The 13,201-nt window shown below is 46.8% G+C and overlaps 1 protein-coding gene across 5 annotated transcripts in view; it reads right to left on the bottom strand.

The window, feature by feature from the left end:
- Nucleotides 1-12,973, bottom strand: part of ATP2B1 (ATPase plasma membrane Ca2+ transporting 1) — a 175,505-nt gene extending 162,532 nt beyond the window's left edge. For 3 of the 5 annotated variants that reach the window (XM_075344794.1, XM_075344791.1, XM_075344795.1), the window contains exon 1: nucleotides 12,510-12,878. The gene's annotated coding sequence lies outside the window, so the exon portion shown is untranslated. The other 2 variants (XM_075344792.1, XM_075344793.1) reach the window with 2 other exon arrangements.
- Between the last annotated feature and the right edge of the window lie 228 nt (nucleotides 12,974-13,201).

Here is a 13,201-nt window from a genome sequence, read left to right on the forward strand (position 1 = left end):
GCCCAATTTCTTCAACGCCTTCACCGTTCCGCAACGCACACCTTAAGGCTAGGTTCACATTTCCGTTGTTTTGCATCAGTCACATGCATTGTTTGACGCTTGTGACTGATGAGTTGTACAACAGATGACAATAGAATTCATTGTCGGACTCTATTGTAAAAGAGAGCGATCAGCTGATCGTTCACAACAGCCGGCCGCCGGGTGATCAGCTGATCGTTCACAACAGCTGGCCGGCTTTTGAGAGCGAACAGATGATCTCCCGGCGGCCGGCTAATGAGAGCGATCAGCTGACCGCTCACAGCAGCCGGCCGCCGGGTGATCAGCTGATCATTTGGCTGCCGAGAATGTGTGCGGGCGGCGGAGTGCGGGGTGGGTGGAGCCGAGCGGGACCATGGCGCTGAGGACGTCAGGTGAGTGAGAGTGTGTGCGCCGAGTGCGGGATGGGGAGGAGCCGAGCGGGGAAGTGTTGGGCTCCCTGCACACGTAGCCAGGGTAAATACCGGGTAGCTAAGCAAAGCGCATTGCTTAGTAACCCGATGTGTACCCTGGTTACGTGTGCAGGGAGCCAGAGAGAGCATGCGCTGCGAAATCCTACGGATTGCGCTGCTCAAAAAACGTTACAGGCTGCATTCCTGCCGCCCGGCGGTCAGTCGTTCCACAACTGATCAGTCAGGAGGAGGATGCAACGCAGCATCACAATCCGCCGCTCATACAAGTCTATGGGAACAATGGAATCCGCCAAACGGATTCCATTGTTAACCAGAGCCGCGGATTGTGACTGATACAAATTGACAGAAATGTCAATTTAGCCTAAGCGGAAGCATGACATGACTTAGATGAGCCCACTCCTTATAACGTGGTTGGTTCAATATTAGTGTAGAAAGACGGGTCTCATGCCGAGCTCACCACCATTCAAGAAGCGGATGCTTGTAATCCATGTCCTTTATTCAAAAAGCATCTATAGGTCTACGCGTTTCAAGGGTCTCAGCCCCCTTCCTCAGGACAATTTTGAACGACAAGATAAAGATTATCCTGTCATTCAAAATTGTCCTGAGGGGGGCTGAGACCTGTAGATGCTTTTTGAATAAAGGACATGGATTACAAGCATCCGCTTCTTGAATGGTGATACGCGCAGCACGAGATCCGTCTTTCTACACTAATATTGAATCTTATCCTGTGGGGCTGCGGCTATTCACCATACCACTAAATCTTTATGGGAGTTGTGACTTCCACAACGCCTATAGGTGAGCGTATTCATTTTTTCTTATCTACTGTTATACCAGATAAGGCCCTATTGCGCTCTTTTTCTCCAGTCTCCTCATCCTATAACGGGAGGAGATGGGTTGCATGGCAGCCGGTTGGTGTCGCCCCAGTCACAGCCATCTTAGTACTCCTTTACTATAGGCTGGGCATATTATAAAAGTGACCATGATTTTCATTATATAATGCAGAATATAGTACAAGCCATTAAGGCACAGATTCAAGTATTCTACTAGATACAAAAAAAAAAAAAAAATGCAGAGTAAAAAGTTTTAAAAATACTAAACAAAAAAAGTTAGAATCACCCCCTTTCAGCATGTAAAATAAGAAAAAATACACAAACATTAAACATTTTCAAGTTCATAAAATGTTCAATCAAAATTACAATGTTCTATAAAGAAATAAAATTAAAAACCCAAAGCGTTCTATTTTTCGTTACCCTTTTGAAAAATAAAAAAAAAAAAAATGCGGCATGTACCTTGACAGATCAGCTCCCGATACAAAGAAGAGCTCTAGTAAATGACAAAAAAACAAAATTATTTCCACATCTATCAGTGTTCTATACATATCCCACAATATTTTGCTTGTGTGGGATATTAGAGTCATCTCCAGCTTCTTGCAGATGGCGATTTATTTTACTCCTATGTAGCGCCATCATATTCCACAGCGCATTACAGACATGATCATCCTATTGGGGCTCTACATTCCCTATCAGTAGGTCTTTGGAGTGTGTTAAGAGACCGGAGAAAACCCACAGAAATGGGGAGGACATATGTTATCCTTGATGGGAATGTAACCCAGGATCCAAGCACTAACACAATAGTGATCGCCTCTGAAACAACACCAAGGAGATCACATCAATCCTGCACCAATAGAACTGCTCTTCCAGTAGCTCTTATATTGTTCCATATTTCGCATTCTTTCAAAGGAACACAAAAAACAAAAAAGAAAAACTGGTCATTAAATCGACCACTTTTCCATGTAGTGGATTGGGAGACAAACAGGCCCATTGGTAAAATCACCTTAGGGCTTGATCTGCGTGCTGGATCTGCTTTTCCTTCATGTCTGGTCCATATCAGCTTTTACCATCAGTGTGGAATTAAGTTCTCACATCCATTAACCAGTAAAACCAGACCGCACTCGGAAGACACACAAGTGGCATCCATGTGCTGCAAACACTGAGAATTACAGCACCAAGAAGGGAACGTCATGGAATTAGTGAGATCACAGGACTGAGACATGTTAACTGGATGCATAATGGAAACATGGTAGAAACATCTCAATTTATTCAGTGTCAGGTACGAGCACCTCACACAGAAATCCCCGCACTAATTCATGCAGTTACGCTGCGCTTTGTAGCGCAGCGTAACTGCATGCGTCCTGCGTCCCTTGCACAGTCTATGGAGATTGTGCAGGGGCCGTGCGCACATGGCATATTAGAACGCAGCGATTCGGCTGCTACCCGAATCGCTGCGTTCTAAGAAGTGACATGTCACTTCTTTCCTGCGCTTTGCCGGCAGCTCCTGCTCTGTCTATGGCAGGAGCTGCAGGCAGAGCGCACGTTCTCGCCGGCACCATGCGCTTCAGAACGGAGCTTTTCAGCTGCGCTCTGAAGCGCACCTTTTAGGTGCAGTGCAGAGCGCACACGTGCGCACATAGCCTTACACACACTGGCATGCCATCAATGAGGAATGCTACACCATACTGGATGCACTTGGGCACATAAATCAGCAAGAGCCGCTGCTGGCATCTCTTTTACAATTGCTGACCAATGAAGTGCACTATAGGAGACCCTGCAGGCCATAATAGCATGTTTAGACCATACAGGCTGCACACAGTACCACAAACAACATGTGGCGATATGCTGACAAATGGAGAAATGGCTGTACCACTGGTTCTACAACCATATCAATATAACACCGATCTGTTAGTGTATCCTGATTGAAGAATAGAGCCCTCAGGCAGCCACATTATGCCACCCCACTGCATAATCCCATGAGTAGGGTCAGAATGACGTTCCCTTGTGAAGTTCTCCATGTGTTTGCCCCGTCTGGACTCCAGACAGATTCAAAGAATGGGGCATAGTGATCTAATCGGTACTGAAAGTGATATTAGACATACTATAGCAAGCTTAATGCGTCATACAGTGTCTACACAAACCACCGGGAGGGTGATGCATGACAGTGGGCTATGAGCCAGACATCCAGCTACAGTGGTCCGCTGACTTCATGCTACCACTACCAAAGGCCATCATGGTGCCGACCAAACCTACATTGGAGATTGGAAAGGAGATTATCATCTTCAGCAATGAGATCTGCTTTTGCATTAGACGTAATGATATCCGTTAATCTGCAGACCACATTGGCAGAGGCATGGAGGAGTTCACAAAGAAACATGAAAGTGTCCCAGTGCTTCTGTAAGCAGCCTGCATAGCCTACGCATGCTACCATGGCATACCGTGATTCCAGACTTGTCTCACATCTGAGACATAATTGGCAATTGCAAAGGGAGCTGCCAGCAGCGGATTTTGATGATTTCCATACCCAAGTACATTCAGCGTGGTAACATTTCTGAAACAACCATTAATCATCTCATTGATAGCATGCCAACGTGTGCAAGTATGTGTATTTCTGCAGATGACGCTCATATTTTACACTCTAATTTAGATGTTTTGAAAATTTTGTTTCCATTGGTCATCGTTTACAAATCATTAACCGGTCTCTTGATCTTGTGACATTCTTAAGGCCCCGTCACACACAGAGATAAATCTCTGGCAGATCTGTGGTTGCAGTGAAATCATGGACATATTATTCCATTTGTGCACAGCCACAAACCTGGCACTGATTGTCCACAATTTCACTGCAACCACAGATCTGCCGCAGATATATCTCTGTGTGTGACAGGGCCTTAAAGGGAACCTGTCAGCAGAAATTTCGCCCAAAACCTAAAAGCTTCCCCCTCTGCAGCTCCTGGGCTGCATTCTAGAAAGGTCCCTGTTATTATTGTGCCCCCTTTCTGACCAAAATAAAGACTTTATAAAGTGGTACCTTTTTGCATTCAGATTCTGTAAATGTGACACGGGGGCGGGCTGCCTGATGGCCGTTATTCTGCCTCCTGCCGCTTTAGGCCATCCCCCATCACTGATTTCCATAGCTGTGGACGCCGCCCAGTGCTCCACAGGTCCCCGCACATGCCCAGTGCCTATCTCTCGTGGATGAGCACTGTGCCCAGTGTCACCGCTGGTGACGTGCGCGCAGGCTTTAGATTATGGGCGGTGCTGTGATGTTTATTACCAAGCAACCGCCCATAATCGCGGGACCGCGCTTTCCCCCTCGGCCTCCTTCATTCTGTGCAAGCGCGGTGCTGCTGAACCCACGTCACCTCCTTCCCATCTTGCCCTGAGGCAGGAAATAGATGGGAAGGAGGTGACGTGGGGTCAGCAGCACCGCGCTTGCACAGAATGAAGGACGCCGAGGGGGAAAGCGCGGTCCCGCGATTATGGGCGGTTGCTTGGTAATAAACATCACAGCACCGCCCATAATCTAAAGCCTGCGCGCACGTCACCAGCGGTGACACTGGGCATAGTGCTCATCCACGAGAGATAGGCACTGGGCATGCGCGGGGACCTGTGGAGCACTGGGCGGCATCCACAAGTAAGGAAATCAGCGATGGGGGACGGCCTAAAGCGGCAGAATAACGGCCATCAGGCAGCCCGCCCCCGTGTCACATTTACAGAATCTGAATACAAAAAGGTACCACTTTATAAAGTCTTTATTTTGGTCAGAAAGGGGGCACAATAATAACAGGGACCTTTCTAGAATGCAGTCCAGGAGCTGCAGAGGGGGAAGCTTTTAGGTTTTGGGCGAAATTTCTGCTGACAGGTTCCCTTTAAGTGTCACGACTTCTTGGTGTTGCAACTTCACGTCGAGTATATTTTTTTCTACAGACCCGGCGATATTAATTTGCAAATCGGATAGGTTTCCTTATTGAAATCTCTGCGGACAATTAGTCCACAAAAATAAAAGAAACGACATGTGACTATGCCCATGGACAACAATAGGTATAATACCTACACAAGAATGAGGCTTCTGCGTTAGGCCTACAGCATATGTGCACTTTAAATTCAGTTGCAAAATTTTGCACTAAAAAAGTCTACAACAAAATACTAAAGTGAACTATCAGCAGAAAAAAACAAACGGCAGTGCATGTAATGACTGCAATCTGGAATTAAATCCACACCCAAACCTTTATGTAACATGACAGTCTCTCTGCTGCTGAACCAGTCTAGAAATGCACGCCAAAATATGTGGTGGTATTTACGCTTATGTGAAAGCAGCCTAATGTTTCATTATGCAATGGAGCCTTATTTACACCAAACAGGGATACATTCACACATGGTAATGGTGGGGCAAAAGGCCATAAATGTAACACTTCTACATTGTCCTACAACTGTACTTGTGGAAAAGCATCTCTCGTTACTAAATGTAAAAAATGCAAATAGTCTCAACAAAAAAAAAAGAAAAAACATGCAAGCAAATGACAAAAATGCAAAAGTCCAAAGAGCACGGTGAGCAGTGATAACAGGCGCTATGAGTCACGGCAATAACCTAACAGTTAGGAGTTTTCCGCTAAACTGTTTATGCTGCAAGATACGCTCTTGAGATATACAAGCGGAATATGGAGCACAGCAGGAGCGTGGACCAAATCCTGTCCCCTAGAAAGGCCAGCATGGAAGAAAGCGTGCCCGTGGGAGGGAAGCAGGCAAGCCGTGGAGATCTCACACCTACAGATCTCCTGCACAAGACCACCAATAGGGATTAAACCAGCAGCATGTTGAGTTCTTTGCAAATTAGCTCGACTTTATTGGGAAAGTTAAAATCTGAAATAATTTTCATTGTTACAGAATACTGAGTGCACAAATGCTGATCACCCAATACAGCGGCAGCGTATTCACCTTGCCGATCCTGTGCCAACGCTTTACTGGTCTCCAATGCACACCAACATACACTTTCCTGTCACCTGCTCAATCTATGTCCTCCATCAGTGTAACCGGACCACGCACATTAAAAGATTAAGGAACTTGGAATATATACTTACAATGTATCTCATGCATGCATTAAAGGGGCTGCCCAGCGGATACAAATGTTTCACCATTACCTAGGCTGGGTTAAAACAAACTGAGGCAAAACTCACCTTATTGGGCAGCTGAACAGGAGTAATTGAGGATTGGTGGGGTCTGGCTTGCTTCTTTTAACTCATTGTGAGCCACCAGTAATAGGGTTTACCCACTGGACAACCCTTTAATGCAAAACAATTGAAATGCTTGGATTTTCACAGTAGCAATTAAAAGTAGGGAACCTGTTATCCAACCACTGCCACCATGTTATTGTTAACAGCCAACCCCCACGAATGACTCCATTCACATCAATCAACCCGATGACAAATCCTTCACCTGAGGACAAGTTCACACATTTAGAATTTGCACATGGCATGAAATTTTCAAAGAAAATATGTGAAAAAAAACAAAAATACCCTGAGGCAGAAACTCTGATTTCTGTCACCGAGACAGAGGATCCACACATTGTTCAGCCCCAAAACCAATTAATTGCATTTCCTTAGAGAATCACAGACAACGAACATGCTGCAGATTTTAGGATTCAATGGCATTCCATGTTTGGGGGCGGGGGATACTCCAATTACAATAGCTGATAAAGGTTGACAGATTGTCAGCATTCAGGTCTATCTTTTTAGTCTCACACAAAGCTGTAGGCTATGTGCCCACGGGACAATTTACCTGTGGATTTTGCCGCGGAAAACCTGCGGATTTATCTGGATTTTCTAGATAAATCCGCAGGTTTAAACAAGTACAGACACTCCCCATGTTATCCTATGGGACATGGGGAGTGCTGTGTCCATGCTGCAGTATGTGCGGCTGTGGATGTCCCGCAGCCACATATCTGCATGTCAATTAATCCTGCGGAAATATCTACGGAATTCCCGGCCTTCCACTATGGAGATAGAGGCCGGGACTTCCGCAGGTAAGTTGCATGAATGTCCGCAGGTTATCTGCAGATATTTCACTGGAATCCCGCAGCAATGGATAGCTGCGGATTCTGGGGAGCTGCTGCGGGAAACCTGCGAACACACCTGCGGATATATCCGCGGGTACATTGCCTTAGGCCGGATTCACCCATCCACGTGTTGTGCTCCTCACTTGGACCTCTGGCCTCGTGACCACTGGACAGCCTAGTATATGGCTATGAGGCTGGAGACTCCCGGTCAGTGCACAGGTCCAAGCACGGAACACAAAACCCTAATATGTGAAGTACTGTACTTATCTGGTCAGATGCCAGTACAGTAAGTGGAACGGTAGAATCCAAAGGTCCGCTGGCTGTAATTTTAGCTCTATGAATAATATGATCTCTATAGAACTTCTGGTTACAAAAAGAGGGGGAGGAAGGGCACCGCCTACTGGGATCTCCGGGTATACAATTAAATATGCCAAGAAAGAAAAAGAATATACCCACAGAGGGATCACCAAAAAACAATTGTAAAAATAGAAAATCTTTAATACAAATAGGAAGACATATGGAACTCCATATGATCCCTCTGTGGGTATATTCTTTTTCTTTCTTGGGATCTCTATAGAACTTATTTATTCAGGAGGACAGCACACTCCTGTTTTTGTAGCCATGGTAATGCATAGGCACCATACATCGTACACAGTGTCTTCAGATACTTGATCCCGCTCAATGTAACAATAGACAGGTGGCATCAGAGTGACTAATAAAGATGGAGGTGGACTGGGAAGGCATGTGCTAGGAGAACCCAGACAGTAATGCAGTGGTCACTACTCTATAGCTGGGAAGCTTTTACACAAGGGAACGCTTTCACTGAAAACGTACAACTGCTTAATCCTGGGAACAATTTGCATTAGTCTGTAATTCTATATGATGCACAGAACTGCCAGCAACAGGTAACAGACTTCTATTTTAGGCAAAGTGACCTTGCATGACCTCGAAATTCCAATACAGTACATACATGCCTGAGGAGAAATACTTTGTCTGAAAGACTCTTGTGCATTGGCTTAGGGAGCTGGCTAGGAGCGACCGAGAAAACAAGGCCAGGGCAAACCATTCAGAAAGACGGCTCCCAATACTTCACACTATATGTGGTGGGGCTGCCCCGATCCATATCACCACTGACAACCCTGTGCGCAGTATAAAGAAGCGGCCTGCATGATGGAAATGCTCACTATGGCTACTCCAACTACCTGCAGACTCCAAATACACCTGTTTCTACCCAGAAAGTGTCCGATCTCCAAAGCCCAAAGGAACTATGGCTCAAACTCATTATTGGTAGGGTTTAAAGTCACTTTTATATATTTTTGCATCAAATTTTTAATCAAAATTTCTCCTTATTTCTCACCTTAGCAGTTGTGTTTTCTGCTATAATTTCCCCAAGACCTGGGCAAAGATTTAAGACGTACAGTACATAAAATCAGTCTGGAGTGCATTTGCACAATAATTTAGTGACTTTATTTAAGGTCGCAATTGCTGAATCAGCCACAAATATGGAGATTCCAAGCTCTTCCTAACATAAAAACATAAAAAAACATAAAAAATAGGCTAAATACATGGAATAAACACAAGCACAAATTAGAAAGGAAAGCGGAAAGAAAAAACAAAAAAAGGGGGAAAAAATAAAAAAAAAAAGAGAAAAATAAAAATTATGTATTCATCCCTATGAGTACTGGAAAGGTTATCATGCTTTTTTAGGCCTCATCCACACATTAATAGCTTCCATCAGTATTTGTATGCCAAAGCCAGGAGTGAAAGTTACAGAGAAAACTATAAGGGTATGTGCACACGAGGTCCTGCGGGCAGTAAGTGCTCTCCGCAGCTGCCCGTGCCACCATCAGGGTTTGGGCCACTGCGGTCTCTCCCTCCGGAGAACACGCACAGCTCCGCAGTAATAAACAGACATGCTGTGGCTTCGGAAGCCGCATCACACGTCAGTTTACTCTGCGGGAATAACCAGCACAGCGGGCATTGGATTTCTATAAATCCCATCCACTGTTCTTGTACTGTACAACGCAACGTTTTGGACACAGTGAAAACCCACTGCGTCCATAACACTGTGAACCCGATCATGCAGCCTTGGTGAAAGACTGACACCTGGTCTGTGCTTTGGAGACACTCCTGGTTTTGGCAAATATGGACAAAATATGGACAAAATATGGACAAAATATGGACAAAATATGGACAAAATATGGACAAAATATGGACAAAATATGGACAAAATATGGACAAAATATGGACAAAATATGGACAAAATATGGACAAAATATGGACAAAATATGGACAAAAAAAAACACTGTGAATGAGGCCTTAATGTAGCTTAAAGAGGTTGTCAGGGAAAGAGGCTTAGAGCCATAGAAAAAAAAGAACACAGTACTCTTTCCTAGTGATGAGTGAGCACTACCATGCTCGGGTACTCGGAACCAGCAGCTGGACACTCAAAAGGGCTCATCTACTGAGTATAATGGAAGTCAATGGGGGACTCGAGCATTTCTCTGCAACATTTGATCCCTAGCATTTTCTATTCATTGTACTTAAGTCGCCGACTCTTTTAGATTACATACCATCACCGTTATGTAACGAATGCTTCAGCCCACTGTGTAAATTACCAGAGCACGATCAATTGGAAGATGTAAAGTTTGAATAATTGACGTCTTGAGATGCTAATTGTTCTAAGCGATAAAAGCTGGAGACATATATAGATGGCCTTTCTGCAAACCTCAGCTCTATTTCAGGCACATGCAGTCCCTGTCACAAGCTCCCAATGTGCAACGCGATACAAACTACACCAAATGTGGCGCCACAAAGGATGCGCGGACTGGGGAAGGGGTAATGCACTGGCAAGGGAGAAGGGCAGTGCCAAAGCACCGGTGTGACCAACTAACCACAGGCAGGGCACCAGTCACAGAGCTAATCCAATCACTAGCAATACATACATCAGAATACACGTCTTACTAATGGAAAGGTAGAACGATATATAGGTATCTACCCACGATAGAAAGCACAGACTCAAGACTTGGGCACAAACTCAAGGAAACCAACCACAATTTTACCAGAATGAACCACAATGAAAGCAGATGACCAAGCAAAAGCAACCTTCTAGAAGAGGGGGACTTAGAAAGGGTTTACTGTATTACCCCTAATATAACAGTGCCATACAAACAATATTATATATATATGTATATATTCATTACACACACACACACACACACACACACACTACCTGTTCCATTACACAGGCAGACCCACTGACCGACTCTTCCAGATTTTAGTCTGCTCACTTACACAAAATACTAGTGAAAAAAGAAAAAAATAAATAAATAAAAAACCCACACACGAAACACCGGTCTTTAGTTTATCACTTATCTCAAAGCTGTTGTCCACCATCAGGGACTTTTTTCACTTAAATGAATGCATTATAGGATTAAAATCAGGTTTTTTGCAGTAGGTTTCACTTAAAAAAACAAAAAAAAAACACCTGCATCATTTGGCTTATACATGCTCTTTGTAAGCCATCTTATTAAAAGACAGAAAAGCATTAAAAACTCTCCGTCTGGCTGCCATAGTGGGCTCACTGACAGTTTCTTAGTTAACTCATTCTGCGACCAGCATTAAAAATTGCAATCAACTACAGAAGACAAACGGTGCAAAATTTTTAGTAGTAGTAAAAGGTGGATGACCCCTTTAAAATATGCACAAAAATGGTTATGTACGTATGAGTGAAGTGTTAAGACAGAATGAGCAGACCCCTACAGTTTGTACATGCATGTCGGATTAACCAACATGTCCAGCAAGACAAGGGAGCGATGATTGTGACCCAGGAGCCGTTCCATGGAAGGGGCCAGATACAAATCAGATCATGACTGTAAAAGCCACCACTTGCCGTGGTTTTAGCACGACCCGGCTTATCCATCCAGAGCACACCATACCGCTCAACCTGTCGGGAAGGCTCTCACTTCTCTACCAATTTGCAGTCATCGGTCGGACTCATATGTGCAGTTTAACTCTTGATGTGACGTCCTGAGCCAGTTATCACAATGGATCATATTGCTGCACAATCCTATATACAGTCACCCGGCACATTAGAAATCATAAATGAATGATGAGGGTGTTCACCTGCTGTCATAACGGCCAGAAAAAGTCCTACATTTCCCCCAAAGCTGGCCACCGACACACGGAATCACGAGGATTGCATGTAACTATGACACATGCACTGCCACTAATCTGGTGATATGACAATACGACATAACTGAGCCGGTCCAGAACATAAAGGGAAGATTATCTGCAGCACTATTATAGGGGACCTGCAGCTGCCATTACCCAAAAAATAGGAACCTCCAGAACGCCAAGCTTAGGACTGGAAATAGACTGCGAGGAGTGGAAGATCAAAGCTTAGAGATCAAAGCTCAGCACAAGTGCTGCTCACCTGAGACTCCCTGATCACTCCAAATGGCCAAACACAGGATTTATTAATGAAAGCAGCAGGTCACTAGTCACGTGACTGACAGATGAGTCCTGGGGGCTTGCTCCATCACATACATAGCCTCTGATGAGTACACAACCTGTCCCATCCCGGAGTGGCACGGGATCATTCTCAATGGGCTACCTCCACAGAGACGACTGGCCACAGCAGACAGATCCGTGGCCTTCACATATCTGTCCAGGACCAGGGAAGCCTGGTAACCGGCAGATTATGTCCCCAGCACAGCTCACCACCAGCTAGTGCGGCCACGACTAATCCCAGCCACCTAATCCGCACACGCACAAACAGGGCAATGCATGGCACTGCCATCAGGATGGACGCATCCTCCACAGCTGCCCAGGGGCACACACCAGCAGGGCACAGCTCACCGACCTGCTGCATGCCAGGGGCAACTGCAACACAAAGCAGCCAAGGTTACCTGGCACAGATAAAGGTCCAGATCGTCACTCAAGGTCACAGCACCCACAGATCTGCCCGTCAGGACTGCCCAGGATCAACTGGTGCCCGGAGGCGGAGGGCATCAGCTGCCCAGCGCCCGCCACAGCCACCTGCCCCCGCCTGCTCCTGTGAAGGCATCTGTGGATGAGGAGGCGGCTGGCACCGCGGCACAAAGGGCACAGCCCGCACCTGTCAATGACACGGGCAATATGGCAGGATGGCAGCCGTCCCGTTATGTGGCCGCTTACCTGGACGAGTGCAGGTGGAGCCCGGTCCCGGAGCCTAGTGGTGGGGGAGAGGAGGCGCCTGCTCACAGCATGGTGTCCCCCGGCTCCCCCGCCGGCCGCTCACACGCAGACTGCAGGCGGCAGAGAAGTGATGGGGGAGGAGGAGGAGGAGTGGTGAGCGGGGGGAGGACCGGCACAGACCTGACTGAAATGCCAAACACGGAGCCGGCCGAGCCCCTCCGCTCAGCGGCTCCCAGCGCTCAGCCACTGCCCACCCTGCGCCGCACACGGGCGCTCCGCGGCGGGAGCTCGCTACTGGGGAGAAGCCGCTGTGCCCTCCTCACAGCCCTCACTGCTGCCCTCCCGCCCCGGCCACCGTCACGTGCTCCTCGCTCACCGGCCCGTGACGTCTCGTCCTCAGCGACTCCGCTTGGACATTGGTCCGCGCCCCGGAGCAGGCACTAGCAGTGTGCGCGCCTCTCATGGACACGCCCACCCGGCCCGTTCCCGTTGGCTAATTGGTCGTGACGTAGTTCTTTCCATGACGTCGCCCTGTAGGTAGTGTGAACATATGAGAGTGCTGGAGCTGGCGGCTGCAGTCAGTGCGCGTCTGTGCGCCCGGTGCGAGGTGCCCCGTGTGCTGTGCCCGGTGCGAGGTGCCCGGTGTGCTGTGCCCCGGTGTGCTGTGCCCCGGTGTGCTGTGCCCCGGTGTG

This window comes from Anomaloglossus baeobatrachus, chromosome 4, assembly GCF_048569485.1.
Source record: "Anomaloglossus baeobatrachus isolate aAnoBae1 chromosome 4, aAnoBae1.hap1, whole genome shotgun sequence".
Taxonomy (NCBI): Eukaryota; Metazoa; Chordata; class Amphibia; order Anura; family Aromobatidae; genus Anomaloglossus; species Anomaloglossus baeobatrachus.